Below are 25099 nucleotides of genomic sequence, written 5' to 3' on the forward strand. Positions count from 1 at the left end.
GGAAGGAAGGAAAGAAGGGGGGAAGGTGGGAAGGGAGGAAGGGAGGAAGGGGGAAGGGAGGACACATTCTAAATTATCAAACTTATATGAAGTCCAGGAATAGGAAAAACTAATCTACATAATATACATTAAAATGGATTGTATTGGAGGAGCAACAAGAGTGAATTCACTAGAAAAGTCATGAAGAAACTTTCTGGGGTAAAGGAAGTGTTCTATATTTCATTTGGGGTGCCAGTTACAAAGGAATGTACAATTGTCAAAATGTGTCTACTGAACCTCAACATGAATTTCTAAGGTCACTGCATGTTATTGTTTGAGAATTATCCCTAAATGGGAAAAAAGGGAAAAAGAGACATAACAACTTTTTGAAACTTCATTTTATTGCTTCACAGGGGTAGTTTTCAAAGATGGATTAGAAATAGAATGGGAGACTCAGAAGAAGGTGCTGGCTTTCCCTCAGCGAAAACAGCATGCTGCTTGACATCATCCTTTTACCGCTAGAGAAAGAGTCAAGTAAAAATACTCGAATTGCTTTTCTCTGAAACAAAACAGATCAAGTCTAATCAATGTATTCTGATTGTGGCTGAAAGAACAGAAATTTGACACACAGAAGCAGTCTCATTCAATCTTTGCCTCAACTTTTACACTGATACACATTTTAAAGGGGAGTTAATCGAAAATGAAGGTAATTTTAGATTTGTTCTCTTTGGGATTTTAAAATAATAGCATTTTATGTTAATCCTATCTTAAATACATAGTATCTTAAAGTCAGCCACAAAACAAAACAAAGCTTCATGAATACACAAAGATACCAAGGAAATGGTTTCCTTAGAAATGTTACCCAGATGTATTAAGCACCTAGCTCAAATTCATGATAGTAGTCACACAAAGACCTACTGCTAAGTTGCCTAGAGTATTAGTGTGGATTACATGTAGGATTTAACTAATTTATCATGGAAATACTCCCACTAAAAAGTTTATTCTCTGAAAGAATTTATCTAGCACCATTGAACATACATATCTCACACTGCACATATGTAAATACACACATATGTATGTATATATGATTAATAACATAACATCCGGCATTTTGAGGAATTGAAATTGCCGGAATGTTCGACATCATTTTTCAATGATGACAGTAGCAAATCTTCTGACAGAGATTGAAGGAAGAGTAATGATGTAGATGTTTATTTTGGAAGGTATTTTCTAGGGAGAGAGTTTTAAACAAAGATATATTACTTGAATCCTAGAGCTGAAAGGAATTACGGGTCATCTGGTTCATCTTCCATGCCCAGAGTAGAACTCTGTCTACTACATTGACTGATGACCAACCTGTCCCTGCTTGAAAAGTAGAGACCAACCTGTCTCTACTTTGGAAGTCAGCCCAGTCAGATTCCTCTCTTGAGAAAAATGGATGTAGAGTTGCAGATACTGACTGTATTCAGTGTGTTGTTACAAGCTCTGGAGTTGAAAGGTCGCATAACTTCAAAACTGGACATGCAAATACAGTTGAGGGAGGGAGAACTGAGACAGTGAATAAAAAAGAGGAAGCCAAGTTACCAAAAAGAGAATGAGCAGAATGATGAGCAGGGAGAAGCAGACACAGGAAGCCATGCAGTCCTAGACAAATTTGCCTTGCCTTCTGACTATTTTTCTCTGCTTCCTCAACCAAATACTCCAATTTTCTGTCCTTGGGCATTTCAAAATGTATGCCATCTGATGTGATTCTCTTCCAGAAAATGTAAAATCAAACTAACAAAGAGAATTATCTGAGGTGGTAATTGTAGATGTGACAAATTATCTCACCACCCAAGTGCTGGTCTTAGGATTGTCTTTTGGGGATGAAGAAAGATATTTGAGTTTTCAGGGGATAGAGCACAAGCAAGAAGAGGCCAAGGAGGTAAAATTTTGAAAATCTGTCAAAACTACCACAAAATGGGACCCATCTTTTTACCAATATAGAGTATTCCCATAAAAACAAGGATCTTTAAACTAAAAGTAGTGAATATTCTCTTTTAAGTGACGGGCATCTGGCTTGGGCTTTTAAAAATGCTTCTTTATTTCACACATTATCCAGCAGTTCTGATGTATTAAGTGACTATGACAGACGCCAATACTATGTCAAACCTTTTGCATGCCCCTATAGATGAATTACAGTTCACATATTAAGATTTTGAAGCAAGTATGTCTTCTGTAAGATGATTTTTCTCCTTTAAGAGATAGCTTCTGGTTTTCTACTGGGACCTAGTAGAAACTCAGTGTTTTGCCATGGGACTATAAATTACAATATAATCTGAGTTCCCCATCATAAACTCAGTGTTGTCTCATCTAACCAGCAATTTGGTGGTTTGGAAATATTATTTTGTTCTGCAAAACTGTGAGAGGAAGAAAAAAAACATAGAGATTGTTTTTTTTTTTCTACGTAGAGTTGGTCAAGTATCTTCAGCAGCTTGATCAGGAATGAATACATTAGCGAAACAGATAATCTTTATAATCTTTGTCCAAGAAAATATGTTCACTTCCGTCATTATGACTTCAAGTAAATTCACTATTTTATCGTGTAAACATTGTGTGTTAGTTTGAAAGGTGACTTTTTCCCTCAACTCTTCCTTATTACTCACTCTTGACACTTTGGGGGGGCTTCTTTCTCATATTTCTACTCTCTCTACATATATGTTTTCCTCAATAGTATGTATACACCTTCACAATTATAGGCATTTTTTTCAGGTTTTATCTCTAGGTAAAGAAATTTATCTCAAAAGTTGCTTATTGCTGACTTACAAATCCAATTCCATCACATCTATGTAAAAGAGTGCCTCTGAGTATAACTAAATGATATGGAATAGAAGGATAAGCTTCAGGTATTTGCCAGGAAATCAGAATATAATTTTTTCTTCAAGAAAAGAAACTTAGCAATTACATATTTTAAAGTTTCGTTAATCCCTATTGAGTGCCAAAGAATAGAAAACTATAAAAAGTACACTGTCTAAAATATACTGAATCTACCCCAGTTATAGCCACCTATCAAAACCATGTTTAAAAGAATTCTTTATTTAAAAAAAAAAAAGAAGAAAGATGAATAAACAATTCAGTTCTTAAGAGGACTGAAAAACCTTCCATTTTAATATCCTTCTAATTTAAATAAATGTCCTACTCTAAAAAGAACCACCACTCTCATGAAATTGCCGTGGAACATAAATTGGCAGAAGCTTTGGATAAAGAATGTGGTAACACGTGTTTAAATGTATATAAACCACCTATATCTTTTCTTGAATTAGATCCTGAGATGATGATTGGACAAAGTGAAGGTGTATCTTTGTATACCTACACACATGTTTTGTGTGTTAGTATCAATGTTCACAAAATAGATTTTATGACAGTAAAAATTTGAGAACATTCTAAATATCACTGAGGAATCAGCGAACACAATATGGCATATCTAATCAACAGAATACTATTCATCAATTAAAATAAAAATATATCTTTTTTAATAATCAACTAATTCTTAGTTTCATTTAATAAGCTAGAGCCTAACTTATTAGTAGAGCTTCTAGACTAATACAACAAGCAATGTCATAGTAGTTATATAATCCAAATACAAAGGAAAAGGACATACAATGGAAATGAAGAACAGTTCAGGGGGTTGATAGAATTAAGTTCAGAAGTTGGGATCGTGAAGTCGGTTTTAGCTATTGATTAAGGAGAGGAGAGCAAGCATTTCCTTAGAAGATAAGCATGAATTGCTGAGTGACACAGTAAATCTACCTGGCTGTGGTAAGAAACTAATTCTTAATAAATGTCCATACAAGAATAGCAGTTACAGAGCAGCATCTATAGCATGTAAATTGCAGGGTGCAGGGAACACGTAAGCATTCCATGTATACCAGGATAGATGTAGAAAGGGAGGTTTATAAAAATGCTAATAGTAGCTACCTCTCCATGAAGAGAATCTAGGTGATTTCTTATTTCTTTTAAAATTCTTTTTCATTAATAATGACAAGCATGTAAAATTTTACACCAAAAAATCACTGTAGCATTATTTTTTCTAATTTTCAAATAACTAAAGACTGTATCTGGATGCAGTCTGGCAAAATGAGTAAAGCTTATGTACATTGAATGAAAAGAAATTCCCTTTCTACAAATTTTCACCTGAACAAGCCATGTTCTCATAGTAATGCTTTTATTAAAATTAGTTTTATTGACTGTGCAGCTCTGCCTAGCTGAAGTGTCTTTTAGCCACTTTTATACAAATTAGTAATGTATACTTAGAATACTTAGGACACTTGATTGAGTTGAAAACATTCTATACCTGTGTAAATATGAGGAAATAAAGATTCCTTTAAACTTCCTGCTGAAAGCATGTATTAAAGCAAGAGGAATTAGAGTGATTTTTTTTCCATGTACTTAAGAAGTTATGAATTGAATTTCGAATCATTATATTACCATACTATATTACCATACTTGCTTTATTTAAACCAACAACAAATAATACTTTGGAGATGTTTTTACTATCAATTCAGTCAATGTTTATATGATTAGCTAACAGACTACACTTTGCTGCCTTATTAAGTTATTCAAAACTAGATATGAGGAGGAGCATATATTCTGAAAGAAATATTAGCTGACAATCTGACATATTCTCACAATGAGTGAGATGATTTGAAAGTAAAACTAAATAGAAAAGTCAGGATTTTGTTGATATAATGAGTAAAAAAATTTTTTGAGAGGCTTCTTATATAGGACCCACCAACACCCCTAAAAGCAACTTAATCAATTTTCACACTACCACGTATTAGCTTAAAATAGCAATCCTGATTTTCTTACACTTCTGTGGATCAGGAATTCAGGCAGCGCTCCTCTGGGCAGTTCTTAGTCTCCGCCTGGTATGAGTTATCGTCACTCATGAGGTTGCAGTCAGACAGAGGTGGGGATAAAACATCCAAGATGGCAGCTTCACTCCAGGTCTGGTGCTTTGGTGAGAATGGATGGAAGACTGGCCTATCTTTCTCAGTATCTCTCTCTCTCTCTCTCTCTCTCTCTCTCTCTCTGTCTGTCTCTCCATATGTGTCTCTCTGTCCATGTGGTTTGCTTTTACAAGCCTATTTTTTTTTCTTTTTCAACTTTTATTTTAGAATCAGGGTGTACATGTACAGTTTGATAACAACGATATATTTTGTGATGCTGAGGTTTAGGGTAAAATTGAACCCATTTCCCAAGTAGTGAACACAGCACCCAAGAGGTAATTTTTCAGCCCTTGTCCGGCTCACTCTCTCCTACTATAGTAGTCCCCAGTGTAGCCTGTTCCAATCTTTATGTCCATGTGTACCAAATGTCTAGCTCCCACTTACAAGAGAGAACATGTTTTCTGTATTTGGTTTTCTGTTTCTATGTTAATTTGCTTAGGACAGTGGTATCCAGCTGCATCCATGTTGTTGCAAAGGGCATGCTTTTGTTCCTTTTTATGCCTGCATAGTATTCTATGGTGTATATGTAGCATATTTTATTTGTCCAATCCATTGCTGATGGGCACCTAGGTTGATTCCATGCTTTTGCTATTGTGAATGGCACTGCGATGAACATATGGGTGCATTACATGCCTCTTAATCTCACATATTAACTGGCAGATTTGATGGTATATTAAGTGACTATGGCAACAGCAATACCATGGTATGCCCTTATACAATTCATAGATTTAGAATTTTGGCACAAAATTATGCTCTAGAAGACACTTATTCTCCTTTGAGAAACAGCTTCTGGTTTCTTCCTGAGACCTAATAGATACTCAACTTTTAGCCATGACACTCCATATTACAGTATAATCTGAGATCCCCATTATAAGTGCAGTGTTGTCTCACCCAACCAGCAATTTGGGCAAGCATGCCGTCATCAAGTGAAAGTGTTATCTACAAGAATGAGCTTGAGTAAGTCCCAAGTGAGCAATAAAATTATATGAGCAAGTGGCTTAGGTATCCATGGTTCCTACCTACCACATTACCTCCTCTCTTTCAACCCATACTTATGACTTCTTAGAGAGTTTCTCATAAGAAACTGACAGAAGAAAACTGTGTCCTGGTTTACAGATGGTTCTCCATGATATGCTGGCACTACTTTGAAGTGGAAGGCTGTAGCACCACAGTCCCACTCAAGGATAACTTTGAAGGAGAGTGGTGAAAGAAAATCTGCCAGTCAGCAGAAATTCAATTAGTGTGCATGGCTGTTAATTATGCTAGAAAGCAGAGATGTCAAGAGGTATGCATCTGCATCGATTCATGAGTAATGGTGGTTGGGTGGTCAGGAACTCGAAAGAGACACAACTGAAAAATTGGTGGCAAGAAATCCTGTGGGAAAAACATAAATGTGGATTTCTCTGATTGGTTAGAGAGTATAAAGATATTTATGTCCCACGTGAAGGCTCACCAAAAAGCACCATAGCAGAGGAAATTCTTAATATTCAACTAAACCCATTTGACTATTAGTCATACTTTCTTCTCCAACCACCCTTGTTCTTGCCCAATAGGACTATGAACAAAGTACCATGGTAACAAGGATGGAGGCTACATATGTCTCAGAAGCACAGGCTCCCACTTATCAAGGCCAGTTTGGCTATGTCCACTGCCAAGTGTCTACCTGGCCTATTGCAGAGACCAAAATTGAGACCCCATATATAGTAGCATTCCCTATCTGGTAGAGATTCCCATGCGACTTACCTAGTGGCAGGCTGGTTACATTTCACCACTTCCATCATAAAAGGAACAGAGCTTAAGTAAGTTCCCCTGGAATAGATATTTACTCTCAATATAGATTTACCTTCCCTGCCTTAATGCTTTTGCCAAAACCACCACTGTGGACTTACAGAATGCTTTATTCACCATCTGACTATTCCACTTGTCATTGTTTCTCAACAGGAAACTCATTTTTATAGCAATTGAATTGTGGAAATGGGCTCATGTTCATGGAATTTACTGGTCTTGCCATGCTGCCCTTCACCCTGAAGCAGCTAGCCTGACAGAATAATGGATTGGCCACTTGAAGTATTAGTTACAGCACCAAATGCATGACAACACCTTGCAGATTTGGAGAAATGCCCTCCAGGATGTGGTATATATTCTAGGTCATACATAAGGTTTCTATTTCTCTAATATATAAGTTTCGCTGGGCTGGGAATCAAAGTAGAAATAGAACTAACTCTTTTTGCTATTAGTCTGAACTATCCATTAGTAAATTTTGCCCTTCTCATTCTTGCAACTGACAGCTCTGTTTGGTTTAGAGATGTTAGTTTCCTAAAGAAATATGCTTTCATCAGGAAGCACAGTGAGTCTATTAAATTGGCCATTTTGGGCTTCTGATGTCAGTGAGCCTAGGGCAAAAAGGGTGTTAGCACACTGGGTCTGGTGATGGATTCTGATAATTAGTAGAAAATTGCATTGTTTCTACCTAATGAAGGAATGGAGGAGAAAGTCTGAATGCAGGAAATCATCTGGCATAACTCTAAGTACTCCAATGTCCCATGATAAAAATTAATGAAAACTGCAGCAACACAATATAGGTAGGAATGCTAATGTTATAGACTCTTTAAGATTGAAGTTTTGAGTCACCCAATAGACAAGGAACCATGACCAACTGAAAGGTACTAGCTAAAGTCAAAGGGAATGTGAAGTAGAAGAAGGCAGATCATAACTTCAATAATATGCTATGTAATAACATTTCAGGACATTTCACAATGGACCACACAGTGATTCTATAAAAGGATAATGAAGCTGAAAAATTCCTATTGTTTAGTGAATTTGTAGGCATAACATTACTCACATGTTTGTGATGATGCTAGTGTGAATTAACCTACTGTGCTGCCAGTCATACAAAAGACCAGCACATATAATTATATACAGTGCCTAATACTTGATAATTACAATAAACAACTATGTTATTGGCCTGTGTATTTACTGTACCATACTTTTTATCTTTAGTGTGTAGTCCTACTTATATACACTTAAAAAAAGTTAACTGTAAAACATCCTCAGTCAGGTCCTTCTGGAAGCATCCAAAAGAATGTATTGTTACCATAGGAGATGGCAGCCTGATGCATGTTATTGCCCCTAAAGACCTTCTAGTGTGACAAGGTGTGGAGGTGGAAGACTGATATCAATAATTCTGACCCTGTGTAGGTCTAGGCTAATGTGTGTGTTTGTGTCCTAGCTTTTACCATAAAATTTTAAAAAGTAAAAGAAAACCAAAAATTAAAGAATAAAAATTTTTAAAAATAAGGAAAAGTTTATAGAATAAGGATATAATGATAGAACATATCTTTGTATAGCTATACATTATGTTTATATTTTAAGCTAAGTGTTACTACAAAAGAGTCAGTTTTTGTATTAAAAAGTTTGTAAAGAAGTTACAATAAGCTAAGGTTAATTTATTGAAAAAAAATGAAATAAACTGAGTATAGACTGAGTGTACAATGTTTATGAAGCCTACAGTATTGTACGGTAATGTCCCAGGCCTTCATACTCACTCACCACTCACTCACTGGCTCACCCAGAGCAACAGAGTATAGCATAGAGCCTAGGTGTGTAGTTGTGCCATCTGAGTTTGTGTAAGTACACTTTGTGATGTTTGTACAATGACAAAATTGCCCAGTGACACATTTCTCAGAACTTGTCCCCATGACTATATGCAATGTGTAACTGTACCATAAATGAGGACTATAAGTGTCATGGACATTTTTTCCTTACTTCGATAGCACGATTTTTGAATATATAGTAAATTATTTTGAATTTTTTTTCTTGCCTGACCGTTCTCCTTTTATCCATGTCATACTGCTGTAATTCCTTTGATGTAAAATAAATTTCTTGATCTAAAGCATTATTGCATGGCACATATCAGTTTTGAAAAAGGCATTCCAATAATCAATGGATGATGGTGATGGCAGCAGGATTGTGGACAGCAAAAGCAAGTCCACATCCAGAATAGGTTTTTATTCAAGTCATTTCCATGATGAAAGAAGGCTAACCAAAATAATTGCACCCGGCAAATTGATTCCCCTGGGATCAGGGCTATGCAGCAATTCATTTCTGGCCTTTGATTTTGGACAGGTTGGTCTCTAAACAAGAACAGTAACCACATCAACATAGTGAAGGAAAATCTACAGTTTTGACCCTATGGACAACTTGAATTACTGTCATCATGGCCATTTTGTACAAGAGCCAGTTCAGCCAGGGACGAGGGAGGAGGAGACACTGTCGAAAATTAGGATCATAAAAGTAATTGAGTCACTTCCAGAAACACTACCAGAATGAGAGAGAACGCGAGCGAGAGAGATAAAGAGAAATAGAAAAGAGGATGGCTTATCTCCTCTTTCTGTTTCTCATATCTGCTGTCTCTTAAAAGAACCAAAGAATCATAGGAAATAGAGTTTGCAAGTTCTCATCCCCAGCATCACATAGCAGTTATCAAAGGGTATGCAGGAATTAAAAAAGACAGTAGAATTACATAGCACTGTAACCACCTCTCCCTACCCCCAATAAATATAAAACACAAAGAAATGGAATGAGGCATAGGACTTAAGGGATTATCACTGCCACTGGAAATCATTTAATATTTCATAGTGGTATCACCAAAAATTACCAGGTATTTATAGGTGGCCTCAATTTCATTACTCTTTTTTCACTTAATCATGTCATTTTTGCCCTTTAAAATTAATATTTGAAGATTTCAAAAGAAATTTGATAAAGAATTTTGTCTTCACACCAAAGGCCAGAGTAAATTACCACCAAAGAACAATTCAGGTAATCTGAGAATATAGAGAATTCTCCTAAGAGACGAAAGGGAAACACAGCTGCCAATCAGGTTGTCAGTCCACTTTAATTGTTTTAAGATTACAAAACGTTTCCAGGATGCATAGTGGGAACATTTCAATCCCAGAAACTACGTTTATTTTCTACCTCTGTGTCCATCTAAATGATACTGGATCTGGGGTGCTCTGAGGTGCAGTTTGATTGAAGTTTAATTATTTCACACATGTTACAGCTATGGTTTTGGTAAATGTAAACAGAGCAACATTCCACCGACAACCAGATAGTTCTTTTGAATGAATACTGATTATATATACACTGCAGTTTATCAAGCACAGTCGGTCATCTTGCCCTGGTAAGTACGTGAAATTCAAGTTTATGGAGAATGATAGCAATATCTTGTGTTTGGACAACACAACACATTTCCAGATATTCATGATTCTTCAGCTGATTATCTCTGACTATCTCTGTCAGCCTGGACAAGTTATTTAAACTTTCAGAGTTCTGATGCTTTATCTGTAAAATGGGATAATTAAACAGACTTTAAAGATGTTCAGATGAAAGGAATGATGTAAGTGGAAACTAATCTACTTGTCTTTAGGAAACAAGTCCTAATCTACTCATGAAAGTGAGTGGTACTACAAAAAATAATGGTCAAAGGAAAAAGACACTTAGGGAGATAATTATAAGAAGCTAATTTACCAACTTATCCATTAAGAGAGGTATGCATTTTACTCCATATATTATCTCTTCTGTAACATAGGAGACACTATCTTTGCAATTCTTTAATGATCATAGTATCTCAAAAAACCTATTTGCCATATAATTTATATTTCCCATGAGAATTTTAAAAGTACTGCTCAATAATATTTTAAATGTTTAAAATGCTCTCCACAAAAGAAACATAAATTAATTTATGCCATTTCAATATTTTGTTGCTTTAAGATTAATTATAACTAAAAATAAACCTCTGATTATTTCAGGTTATGATACTGTTTGACTTCTGAACGCATCAAATTGAAGTATGGTAGTGATATTCTACACATGATTTAGACTCTTGTTTTGCTATTGGTAAATAGTACCAATGAGATTATAATCTCAAAATTAAAGGACTCGAGCAAATTTTGATATTACTTTGAGGTATTCTTTGCAATTAGCCTTCAAGGTTTATTTTTGTCAAGCTGTGACATAAAATTGGGAACTAATTTTAGAATTGATTGGAACAAATTATGAGTTAAATGACTGGTGATTTAAATGTACAAGTACAATAAAATGAAGGTTATGTCTACAATTTTGAGAAATACATTTACAATTCTGAGTGCTTTTTAAAGCTATGTCTTCATCAATACTGTTTGCCAACTAACCAAGTATAACAGTTATGGGGAGGAAAAAAAGAACAAAGGAGAAAATGTCTTCAGGAAAAAAGTAATTTTTTTTCTGTACTTCTAAACCTCAAAAGCTCTGATTTAATTGTCTCATCTTTAAGGGCTATAAATACATTCTCAGAGTTCTGACTTATATGTAAAATGTTTATACATAAACATTACATTTTCATAGTCATCAATTCCTTTTCAACAGACTAACCACAATAAGGTTTGCATGTAATTGACAGGGACATTTTTTTAATAGTTCCAATCTTAAAGCCACGGAAAAGGTATTGACGTGAAAACACGCAGCAGAGTGAGAAGTGGGCATCCTGGGAGTGGTTTTCTGGGGCCGGTTCTTTAGCTTCCTGCTCAAGTGAAAGGAAGTATACAATTAATGCAATCTTAGATTTTTAAAACAAAGGAATAAGCTCTAATTATTTAGGCAGTTATTCAGGTAATTAACTATCTTACCCAAAGTGATAAGTTTACCAGTAGGTTCTCTTTGTCATGCCAGAAAAAAACCTATTTCCAAATGAATGTGGGCATAATTTAAAATGTTACGTGGCAATGCAAAAAGGAACGACAAGTTAAGACAAAATTAAAAACTTCTTGTGGATTATCTGGCCATTATTCTGCCTCATATAGGTATGCTGGACTTCACTGGCATTATGAAAGAACTTTCACTGTGGCTAGGGAGAAAGGTGTGGAATATTCAAAATCACAAAGTTCAAGAAATACAGCTAACTTCAGAATGAACTGAGTGAACAATGACCTATTAGTTCAGTGTTGTGAAAGAAGTCAAAAGTAATGATTTAAGGACAAAGAAAATTCTTGCTAAGTTATGAGGCAGCCCAGAACAATTGAACTTTAAGAAGACCTAAATAGTTGGCTAGAGATACATGAACAAGTCTAACTACTTGGGAAGGGGAATGACAAGGATTTAGCAAGTTGTCTGGGTAGGCCTCTCAGCAAAATAGGATGAAAATAGCAACAGGATATGGACATAATCGGGTGAAGCTAATGTTTAGTGATTACCTTGGGACTATATATAAGTTTTTTAATACGGTTTTAACAATATCCACAGGATGACCAGTAGTATCCTTACAAAACTGAATATTAGCTAATTATACAGCTAGTACAAGGCAAAGCCTGCATTAAAACCCCAATCTTTCTGACTTCACAACCCATGACCTTTATAAATATTTTATATATATATATATAATTTCAATTTAATCTTTACAATAATTTTGACAGGGAAGTATTATTAATCACTGTTTTATAGATGAGAAAAGTGCAATTATGTAATCTGCCCAAGGTCACATAAGTAGTAAATAGCAATAAAAGCAATCATCCTAAATACTAGTGGAAGGCAGCAGACTAATTCGAGAATACACATGCCATTTAGGATTAAAGATCCCAGTAAAATGCCATATTTTATTCTTAATGATACAAGGATTGGCTAGGGGAGTGACTGCAGGCTATGGGCAATAAGTACAAAATAGATAAAGAGTCACAGGTATATCCACCCCTTAGAAAGACCTTCTTTTTTACTTATTCAGGAAGAAATGACTATGTTTTATTGGACATTCTCTATATCAGAAGTCAGAGGATTCGCAATTCAACACTATACATAATGGCTGGCAATTCTTGTCAAGGGCTGCTTATGAGAACAATCAATACTCTAGGTAGGAAGTCTGGGGCTACAACCCCAGGGAAGTTTATATTCAGCTATAGAGGCACCATGGACTAATAAGCAGATGGGTATAGATACCAGGAAACAGCCAGAAAATAGAAAACAAGAAGATAGCTAACCTGTGATTGAAACTAGAATTACTGATCAGAAAGGAGTCTAAAGAATATTTGAAAGTTGGCAAGGCGCATTTTCTTACAGGTAGCCTACAGACTATTTATGCAATCACCACGGGCGAAATATATTGAATTATTGTACTAATGCTATGAAGAATTCATACAAATGAACAAACATATCCTGATTGCATATTCTAGCTGCTATACATACAAGAATGAATAAGACAAAGGCCCTGACCTTGAAAGGCTTACATTCTGGTGTAGAACACAGACAACACAAAAATAAATACATAAAATAGTATTCAGTGGTGATTAGTGCTAAGGCGAAAACTTGAAAATGATGGAATGGGAAACTTAGGTCCTTGGAGAGAGAGTAATTCATGATAATTTCTCTAAAGCAAGGATATTTGAACATAGAAAGGATTGGAATGAAAAAAATAGCCCTGTGAATATCAAGGGGAAAAGAATAAAATGAGAAAACCTATGCAGAATAAATAAATGTCATGTCTGAACAAAATGAAGAAGACCCATGTGGCTATAGCAGAGGGGGCAAGGCTGGGAGTAGCAATGAAGTCATAGAGAGGCAGGGTTCAGATCATGTATGCCACATAGGGAAGGAGTTAGGTACAAGTTTGAGCTGGAAAGGGATGCCCTTGACTGACATTTTCAAAAGGCCAATAGAAGCAATAGGAAGTCTAGTTAAAGGGGTGACCAGTGCTATGGTTTAGATATCTGTCTGCACCAACCTCATATTGAAATTTGATCGCCAATGCAGGAGGTGGAGCCTCATGGGAGGGGTTTGGGTCATGCAGGCAGATCCCTCATTAACAGATTAATACCCTCCCATGGAGTTGAGTGAGTTCTCATTTTATTAGTTTCCCTGAGAACTGGTTGTTACAAAGAGCCTGACACTTCCTCCCTCTCTCTCCTGCTTCCCCTTTCACGATGTGATCTTCTAGCTTCCATTAGCCTTCTACCATGTGTGGACGCAGCCAGAGGATCTCATCCATTATAGATGCCTAATCGTGAATTTCCAGCCATCAGAATCATGAGCCAAATAAACCTTCAAAAAAAAAAAAATACCCAGCCTCAGGCATTGCATTATAGCAACATAAAATGAACTAAGACACAGGGGTATAAGAATATGGTAACTTGGACTGGTGTGGTAGCACTGAAGATGGTGGCTTTGGATGGTGGTATGCATTTTGAAGATATATGGAAGAGAATTTCTTCATCAGAACCTGGGGATGGGGGAAAAAAAGTCAAGAACATTTTTCTATGTTTGACCTAAGCAATTGAATGAGAACAGGTGCCACTTATTAAGTGAGGAAGGCGTCTGGTGTCAGATGGCTGTAGAAAGGGGTAATGGGTGGTGAACAAGGCACATTTCATCAAGAGCTTAGCACTGGAAATATTAGGATTTATATAACCACTAGGCATCCAAGTAGAGATGTTGAGTAGCAGCTATACATATGCTTTGAAATTCAGAGGAAAGGCCCAGACAAAAACTATGCATTAAGTTGTCAATGTACACATGGTATTTAAAACCATAGGAGGCCAGGAGCAGTGGCTCACTCCCGTAAACCCAGCACTTTGGGACACCAAGGTGGATGAATCACTTGAACCCAGGAGTTTGAGTCCAGCCTGGGCAACATAGTGAGACCTTATTTCTTCTAAAAACTAAAAATCAGTTAGCCCAACATGTTGACCCATACCTGTAGTCCCAGATACTCATGAGTATGGCGTGGGAGGATCGCTTAAACCCAGGTTAATGCTGCAGTGAACCATGATTGCACCACAATACTTCAGCCTGGGCAACAGAGCAAGACCCAGTCTCAAAAATAAAATAACGCCGTGGAACTGGAGAAGACTTAGCATGAGGACTGAGTCTTGGATAAATCAAATTTGGTTTTTGATAGCCCAAAGATGATCAAGCAGGAGACACTGAGAAATCTGGGTTATAGTTAGAGAAATAATTGCAATGAAGATAATCACCCAAGTTATAAATCCTTCTATGAAGAAACAAATACCAAGTCACTTCAGGGTTCATATCATAAGAATTAAATACTTTTTAATGGTAAAACTAACTTAGAATCTATACTTTAATGATTAAAAGCTCTTGAATGGCATCCATGATGGCTCTTATTTTGAACTCATTTATTTTTGCATATGCATTCATTCATTTATATATCAAATATTTATTGACTAATATTTGTGCAGTAAAGAAGGTGAATGGTAGATTACCAAGGATAAGAGACAGAATTCCTACATTCCAGGAGGTACAAAGCCAAAAGAATATAAATCAAGGAAAATGACTGAGGGGAGTCATAATTATTTTAGAGGTTTATTTTGCCAAGATTGAGAATGTGTCCAAAAAGAAGGAATACAAAATCAGAGGAACACTGTGATCTTCCCAAAGAGGATTTTGAAGACTTCAGTATTTACAGGAGAAAGAGTGGGAAGTAGGTGAAAGAGGAAAGAAAAAACAGGGGAAGGTAGATAAAAGGTAGATAAAATGCAAATGGTTACATTAATTTGAGACTTTGATAGTGTTCACTGAATCCACATTTTACATGTGAAAGGAGAGTGTAGAGGACTTGTCAATTATGCATTCATCTGGCATTTAGTGAGCCTGAATTTTTATATAAGACAAAATGAACATAGAGTAGAGGAAGCAGCTAACTATGCATTTGTCTCATGTGAGCAGAGGGATGACTCCTAGTCCTGTCTTTGTCTTGTCCCTGTAAAGATAAGCTGTTAATTTACATTGTCAGAGTGAAATTCAACAGAACTAAGTTTTAGAGTAAAGATCTTGAGACTGACAATGAATTTCTTTATGAGCAAATTGTGAAGAAGACCCCCAGGGAGGTATGTAGCTTTCTATCTTTGCAGCTATCTATTCAGGAACAAAATGAAAGGCACTCTGTGTGACACAGTTCCCAAGCTTGACTTTTCACCTTGCCATAGTGAGTTTGGGGTCCTGAGATTTTTATTTTTCTTTCATCTCAGTCATAATCATTATGATAATACATGCTGTAGTGAGATCAATGGAAAAGGTTTGTGGAAGCTCAGAAAATGGAACACCTAACAGTCATGGGTGGCAACTATAGAAGGCTTCACAGAGAAAGGATTTTGAAGTGGAATCTTAATGAAGTTCACTTGGTGAATAATGGTAAAAAGGTTATGTCATCTAGGAAATATAATATGTGTATATCACACAGAATCATAAAGTTTCTATTCAGGTCTAAAATTTCATCAATTTACTTATTTTAACAATGACCAGCATTTATTTATTATTGATATGGTTTGGCTGTGTCCCCACTGAAATCTCATCTTCAATTGTAGTTCCCATAATCCCCACATGTCATGGAGGAATCCCATCGGAGGTAATTGAATCATGGCGGTGGTTACCCCCATGCTGCTGTCGTGATAGTGAATTCTCACGAGATCTGATGGATTTATGAGGGGCTTTTTTCCCTTTTGCTTGTCATTCCTCCTTCCTGTTATCGTGTGAAGAAGAATGTGTTTGCTTCCCCTTCCACCATGATTGCAAGTTTCTTGAGGCCTCCCCAGCAAAAGTATGAGTCAATTCAACCTCTTTCCTTTATGAATTACCCAGTCTTGAGCAGTCCTTTATAGCAGCATGAGAACAGACCAAGAGTAAATTGGCACCAGGAACAGGGTGCTGCTGTAAAGATACCCGAAAATGTGGAAGCGACTTTGGAACTGAGTAACAGGCAGAGTGTCAAACAGTTTGGAGAGCTCAGAAGACAGAAAAATGTGGGAAAGTTTGAAACTTCCTAGAGACTTGTTGAATGACTTTGACCAAAATGCTAATAGTATATAGAAAATGAACTCCAGGCTAAGGTGATCCTAGATGGAGGTGAAGAACTTTTTGGGAACTGGAAAAAAACTCTTGCTGTATTTTAGCAAAGAGACTGGTGGCATTTTGCCCCTACCTTAGAGATCTGTGGAACTTTAAACTTAAGAGAGACTATTTAGAGTATCCAGCAGAAGAAATTTCTAAGCAGCAGCATTCAAGAGGTGACTTTGGTGCTCCTAAAAGCATTCAATTTTATGTATTCACAAAGATACCATTTGGAATTGGAGGGAAGCAGAGCATAAAAGTTTGGCAAATTGGCAGCCTGATGATGCGATAGAAAAGCAAAACTCATTTTCTAAGGAGAAATTCAAGTTGGCTGCAGAAATTTACATAAGTAACAAGGAGCCAAATATTAATTACCAAGACAATGGGCAAAATGTCTCCAGGACATGGCAGAGGTATTCACAGCAGCCCCTCCCATCACAGGCCCAGAGGCCTAGGAGGAAAAATGGTTTCATAGGCCCAGCCCAGGACTTTGCTGCTTTGTGCAGTCTCAGGACTTGGTGCGTTATGTCCCAGCAGTGGCTAAATGGGGCCAAGGTACAGTTCAGGCCATCACTTCAGAGGGTGCAAGCCCCAAGCTTTGGCAGCTTTCACATCATGTTGAGCCCATGGGTACACAGAAGTCAAGAACTGAGGTTTGGGAACCTCCACCTAGGTTTCAGAGGATGTATGAAAACGCCTGAATGTCCAAGCAACAGTTTGCTGCAGGGGTAGAGCCTTCATGGAGAACCTTTGCTAGGGCAATGTGGAATGGGAAAGTGGGGTTGAAGCCCCCACACAGAGTCCTCGCTGGGGCACTGCCTAGTGGAGCTGTGAGAAGAAGGCCACCATCCTCCAGACCCTGGAATAATAGATCCACCAACAGCTTGCACTGTGCACTCAGAAAACCTGCAGATACTCAACACCAGCCCATGAAGACAGCTGAGAGTGGGGCTGTGTCCTGCGAAGCCACAGGGGCAGAGCTGCCCAAGGCCATGGATCAGCATTACCTGGATGTGAGACATGGAGTCAAAGGAGATCATTTTGGAGCTTTAAGATTTGACTGCCCCACTGGATTTCAGACTTCCTTGGGGCCAGTAGCCCCTTTGTTTTGGCCAATTTCTCCCATTTAGAACCAGTATATTTACCCAGTGCCTGCACCCTCATTGTATCTAGGAGGTAACTGACTTGCTTTTGATCTTACAGGCTAATAGGCGGAAGGGTCTTGCCTTTTCTCAGATGAGACTTTGGACTTGGACTTTTGGGCTAATGCTGGAATGAGTTAAGACTTTGGGGAACTGTTGGGAAGGCATGATACTGTTTTGAAATGTGAGGACATGAGATTTTGGAAGGACCAAGAGCAGAATGATGTGGTTTGACTGTGTCCCCACATAAAGCTCATCTTGAATTATAGTTCCTGTAATCCCCATGTGTCAAGGGAGGGCCCCAATGGGAGGTAACTGAATCATGTGGGAAGTTACCCTCATGCTGCTGTTCTTGTGATAGTGAGTGAGTTCTCACGAGATCCGATGATTTTGCAAGGTACTTTCCCCCTTTTACTAGGCACTTCTCCTTCCTGCCATCATGTGAAGAAGCACATATTTGCTTCCCTTTCTGCCATGATTGTAAGTTTCCTGAGGCCTCCCGGTGTGCAGAACTGCGAGTCAATTAAGCCTCTTTCTTTTATGAATTACCCAGTCTCAAGCAGTCCCTTTATAGCAGTGTAAGAATGGACTAATACAGCTATTCTCTATTTACCTAGTGTAATAAATATTTAATATGCAAAAGAAGAGAGAGTAAACAGAACGTACTATAATTAGTCAGTGTTTCTATGTCAGAATACTGGGCCAGGTATTTTACATACAATGTAAAATTCAGTCTCATGAATCTACTCCAGGTATGATTACTATTATGAAGGTAGTAAAGATTATCAAGATAACCAAACCAAGAAAAGAGTATGTTAGAAATAGTACCAGTGAGAAAGTACTTTAAAAAATTACACACAACTAGTCCATTATAAAACACTTGCATTCTAAGAAAAGTTGAAGTAATTACTCTTAAAGAATATAGGCCTAGAAGATGAACTAGCTGCATCCAATTCTGGCTCCATTGCTTGCTCTGTGACCTTGGACAAGTTAGTGAAAGTTTCTGTGCCTCAGCTTCACTATCTGTAGAATAGGTATATTAATAGTACCTCCCTCATAGGGTTGTTGTGATAACTAAGTGTGGTAAGAGCTATAAAATTATTTGAAGAGTTCCTGGCATATGACAAGGGTTACAATACTGTAGCTAGAATTATTATCCAGGTCAGAGGCTGTGGAGTAGAAGGGTTAAGAGTGAGTTTTGTTTTCTTTTGCTTTGTTTTGTTTTGTTTTGTTTTAGATGGAGTCTTACCCTGTCGCCCAGGCTGGAGTGCATTGGTGCGATCTCAGCTCACTGCAACCTCCACTTCCTGGGTTCAAGTGATTTTTCTGCCTCAGCTTCCCCAGTAGCTGGGATTACAGGCACCCGGCACCACACCTGGTTAATTTTTTGTCTTTAGTAGAGATGGGGTTTCACCATGTGAGCCAGATTGGTCTCAAACTCCTGACCTCATGATCTGCCCACCTTGGCCTCCCAAAGTGCTGGGATTACAGGCATGAGCCACTGTGCCCATCCAAGACTGAGTTTTCTATTACCACACTGCCCTGCAGAACAGTCTGTCTCTCCTTTTGTTAACTGTTTGACCTTGTACTTAACTGTGTCTCAGTTTCCTTATTTATATATTGGGAGTAATAAAACACATTTCTTATGGAATTATTGTGAAGATTCAATACATTAATACATCTATAAGATTTAGAACAATGCATGGGACAAAATAAATGTTCAATAAATGTTAAGTGTTAATATCCACTCTAGACAGATTCCAAAATCCAATACACCCCAACTGCATTCTAAGCATCAGATAATAGTTATTGTGAAAAACATAACTACTGTGGTTACAGAACTCACATTTTACAAAATTCACACTTTGGATACTTTTATGTATCAATTTATAAATATTTAGAGTCTTGCTTGACACTAATCACCATCAGTGCTTTCATTGCAATGCAATAAATACCAGGAATTTTTATGAGAAGTGTTGTAAATACGACAGATGCTTTTGTTCATAAATCGGGCAATGACCTCAATCATTAATAAACAAATCAGGGCCAGAGCAGCGAGAGAATGTAAAGAGTAATTTGGTAAGGAATCCAATAAATGTTTTCAACACAGATAATCAAAACAGAGAATTTATTCTTCATCCTGCCTTGCTAATAGCTTCGGTTAAGGTGAAAATGATTAAATCAAATTTGACTTTAATTCATTGAGGTTAGATGGCATTTTCCCCAATGTGATAAATTATTGTGAGAGCAAGTCAAATAATAGGAAATTTACTATGAGCTTGCTTTTGCATGAAAGAGGAGTGAAACAAGAAACAATCCAAGAGTTATTTAGCATATAGTTCACTAGATTCAAGAAAGACAAAGTATTATTAAAACCTCACATGCCTTTACCACTGTTGATCTGTTGAAAAAAAAAAAAAAAAAAAAAAAAAACTACTTTGACATTAAAGCTGGATCATATCAGAACCTTCCATGTCACGGCCCACCGAAGGCTTCTTGAGACAAACCATGTCTGTGGTTAAAATATCATTTCACCCTCAAAGATTTCATAGAATTATAGAATGCTTCTGCTGAGAGACATGGCAGAAATGATTTATCCCAACTTTCTCATTTTATAAATTAGGAAACTGAAGCCCCAGAAAGATTTAATGACCTCTCCAAATTCTACCTGGGGCAGAGCCAGAAGTAAGATGAAGTTGCTTCGTACTCTGTTAATACAAATGGACAAAGAAACTGGAAATGAGGTAGAGAGAGTAAACACAGAGGTGCTAGGCTCTCAGCCTGCAATTTATTTACTATTCACAAAACATAATTTTCTGAAGTTCTTCTTTCTTCACATAAGTGGGTATTAAGTTATTCTTCAGCTACCCAACATTTCAGTCCCAACTTTAATTTTTATTATCTTAAAAGTTGGGCTAGGATAGAGTGTTGGGATTTGTAAACTTTACATATTTTTAAAGAAATTATCTCAATGAGCTTGTCTATTTTTTCCTTTCAAGCCGTTAGGAGAAATTAGAGGGCAGCATCTGTATCTCTCTATCAGGAATAAAAGAAAAAGAAGGACAAAACAGAGTGGGTGTATAATTGAAAATTGTAGGAAAAGAAAGTTAAAGCACCTGCGAACAGAACAGAAGGAAAGGCCACAGGGGGTAATGAAGGGTCACAGCAGAAAGAAGGAGAAAGATAATCAGAATGACTCGGAAATTTTCACTTGGTATTGAAGCAGAATGTGGTAAATTTAATCTGTCATGAGGAAACTGGCCTACTAGACACCAGCAAAGGGTAATTAAAGAGTCACTCTCCAAAGAAAACTGTTTTGTAAGTGGAAATCAATGGGCATATTCACACCACCACCACCTTCTGCCACTGAATTTGTGGCTTTGCATTTCACCTGAAGGGGCTGATGAAATCACTGACACTTGGAGCAGAACAGGGACTTGTAATCTTTACACTGCGCTGCGCTAATCGGGCCAGCAACCGTGCAAGGGACAACCAGACCTGAACTGCTGTACTGACAGTATTAAGTGGAGTAGAAAGAGTCGTATTCAATTTCAGAAGCTACTCTGGTGTTGAGCACTGGTTATGTCAGCCTAAAAGAGGAAAGACAGTATGTCCAGGAGACTTGCCTAAGGTCAGGGCTTTAATCACTGGAAGAAAAGATGATTAGCTCCTCCTCACCGTGCCAACTCCTGCTGAGAGCAAATTTTTTTCCCTTTTTCATAGCTCCTACTCAAAATATGGACTAGAATGGGGAAAGGGTGAGAGAGAATAAAAAGATTCCAGATTGATATCTTCGGTCCTGTCGGTTGAAGTTTTGTTCAAGTTTATATACTAATGATACAAGCAGAGTCCAATAATCAAACACAAATCTTTTCTTGGAGTCCAGGGTCCTGAGATTTATGGGAGAAGCCCAAAATACAGCTCTAATCCTTGCACTGGACATGAAAGCTTAGGTCATCAATGGGTCTTTTGGGATCTCATCCAGCAGCTCAATATTTAGTTAATTCATAATAAGAATCCTCCACATACCAATTTATAGAGATTAGGCATTCTTATCAATGAACAGGTTTACTTGTCAGTAGCATATGCATAAACTTCTCCACCCCAAATGGTTCAGTTCCCCAAATATTATCCATTCTTCTAGGCTGCCCCAAACTCACTATGCTTCATATTCATTCTGACACAGTAACATTCAGATATAATATATTGGTAACATATCAGTATTATCTAACACTATGCAATGTGAATATTTTCTTTCTTTCTTTACACCATTGTATGCAGGTAAACCATAAGTACTCTATTTCATTTTGTTTGAGTTTGGGTAGAAAAGGTACCAAGCCAAAGTTTCCATATGCCAAGAACCTAAGTTAATTGATGGCATTCTACTTGAATTTCATTTCCCTGAGCATATCTTCAGATGGCATAGCTTAGATTCTACCAATTGCTTTTTAAATGCATTATCAAATTGATTTGACATGAAGAAGAGGCTTTTGGCAAGTTTTATGTTTTTTTAGAAAACAAACCACCATCTTGAATTTGAAATTTCTGGAAGACCCATAGCAAATCAGTCCAAAAATTGTAGGAATTGCAATGAGTTTGCAATATTCTGCATCCCCATTTTTTTTTCTTTTGAGACGGAGTCTTGCTCTGTCTCCCAGGCTAGAGTACAATGGTGCAATCTTGGCTCACTGCAACCTCTGCCTCCCAGGTTCAAGCTGTTCTGCCTCAGCCTCCTGGGTAGCTAGGATTGCAGGCTTTTTTTTTTTTTTGTATTTTTAGTAGAGACGGGATTTCACCATACTAGTCAGGCTGGGATTACAGGTGTGAGCCACCATGCCTGGCCTCTGCATCCCCACTTTAACATGACAAAGCAGCAGCACATTATTGAGATATCTTGAGTCCTGAACCCACTTTTTGGTTCACTCTGGACCCATTTTTTTTTTCTGTAAACTAGTCTTTACAATGTCAGAATGTCACAACTATACAAAATAACGAAGCAAGTTTGCCTTCATAGTTGTGCTGCAGATAGCTGAGATGCTTTCCTTTCTGAGAAATTAAAGGAACTACTTAAAGCTCAAGTTGTTGAACAATGATTTTGAATCAAGTTAGAGCTACCACTAAAATCCAGATCAAGACTTTCAGTAGCACTTGTAATGGTTATTATATCTGAAGAAACAGAATCAGGGCAAATGCCTTTTCCGTCTTCTCCAGAAGGTTTCTATTTAGATAATAGTGCGAAATAGAATTGAGGAGGTGGGGCATGGAAGGTAGAAGTGGTGCTGCATATGCAAAATGTAAAAGCAGGATCTTCCAACAAATCTGAAACATGCCACACCTCTCCACCTCCTCTCAAAGTTCTTTAGTGGCTTCCATTGCCTTCTAGAGAAATATGAAGCTCCTTAGCCCCCAGTGTGGCCCTGTGATGTCACTATTCTCATCCCTCACCAGTTCTCTTCTCTCTCATCTGGAGACACTGTTCTAAGAACACACTATGTTCTTTGACCCCGCGCCTTTCTCATCGTCACAAATTCAGCTGCCTTGCTTGTGTGACTCTGCTGCAGTATCTCTCCAGTGTGCCTTCCTGGGCTGAGGAGGCCTGGAAAGCTAACATTTTCCATTCTTCATTTCAGCCAGCATTCCAGATGTGCCATGGGTTTCATCAATCACGTATACTAGAAAATAGAGAGAAGAAAAATAGAGGACAAATATGTATTATCACAGACAGCGTTGTGTCAAATATTACTTTAAAAATTGACTGGTCAATTTGTATTTTTAAAAAGGAGTTACCAAAACTAAATCAAGATTCACTGTAAACTACTATAATTCTAAACATAATTGCACAGAAAATATCAAACCCTAAAGTAAATGTTAGAACAAGTGTGTGTGATCATTCATTCATTTAAATAGATATGTGTTGGTTCTCTTCTATATGCTTAATAAAAGAGCTGCATTCAGTGTGTGTACTGGTGACCCAGCATCTACCAAGGTTGATAGGATAAATTACGCTGCAGTATCAAAGGATCTGCACATCCGAGTGGGTTAGAAAAATAAAGCTTTGTTTCATGTTCATGCCAAATTCCATCATGACTGGGGACTCTGCTCTATATTTCTTCACTCTGGGATCCAGGCTGACAAAATAAACATCATCTTGAACATTCCTATTTACTGAGCCAGAGGACAAATATGTGTTCAGAAGAGTTTCCAGTCTAAAAATGATATGTCACGCTTTAATCACAACTATTTGACCAGGCCTAGTCCCATGGCCCAATACAACCACATGGGAGCCATGTGCTCAGAAGAAAAGAGAACCTGAACTATTTAGCAAATATCACAATATCCACTACAGTCTGCCCTTCTGGGTCAACAAATATTTGGTTCATCCTCCTTACTGCATGAAAATTATGCTCATCCTTAGCCCAAGGGAAAAAGCTGTAAAATTCCATATAGTCATGGCGTCAGGTTCTGGGCTATTCATGGTAGTTTCTATATTGAGGTGATGTGCAATAGTGTGTCCTTCATATCCAGATGGACCTCCGCTTTATCTGGAGAACTATAAATGAAAAAAAATTGTTTCTTCCTTAACCAATGTGAAATGGTGGAACTGGAACAAAGTAACTATAATAAATGCTGCCATTTAGAAAGGTAAAGAGCAAAAGACACACAGTATTCACAGCCCACTACCCTAGAGTAGGGTGATGCTTCTTGACTAGGCCTAAATTATATCCCCTGGGAAGGGTTTCCTAGTCCAGCATTCTCTCTGGTCCTTAGATCTGATCTTTGTCCATTGTATTCTCTGTCCATTTTTAAAGTGAGCATTGGTATATTTTTTTATTTACCTTGTGACCTGTACAACTTCTCTAGTCTGCTTCCTGCCCACAGAAGATGGAAGGCCTGAGGGTCATCTTAACTATCAAGTAATTACAAAATCTGTTAATCAAGGTCTTGGTTTCTTCTTAATTGGTGTCTTTCCTTTTGTTCAACAGTTCCATATGCTGACGGCTGCACCAAAAAAAAATCTCTTTTTAAAACATTTGTCTCTTTTTCTCTTGACTTAGTTGCACATATCTGGAAGCCATATGGTTTCAGTGGTAGAGCCATATCCTTATTTTCCTTTCCCTGAACCAT

The sequence above is a fragment of the Colobus angolensis genome, unplaced genomic scaffold (assembly GCF_000951035.1).
Source record: "Colobus angolensis palliatus isolate OR3802 unplaced genomic scaffold, Cang.pa_1.0 Scaffold41, whole genome shotgun sequence".
Taxonomy (NCBI): Eukaryota; Metazoa; Chordata; class Mammalia; order Primates; family Cercopithecidae; genus Colobus; species Colobus angolensis.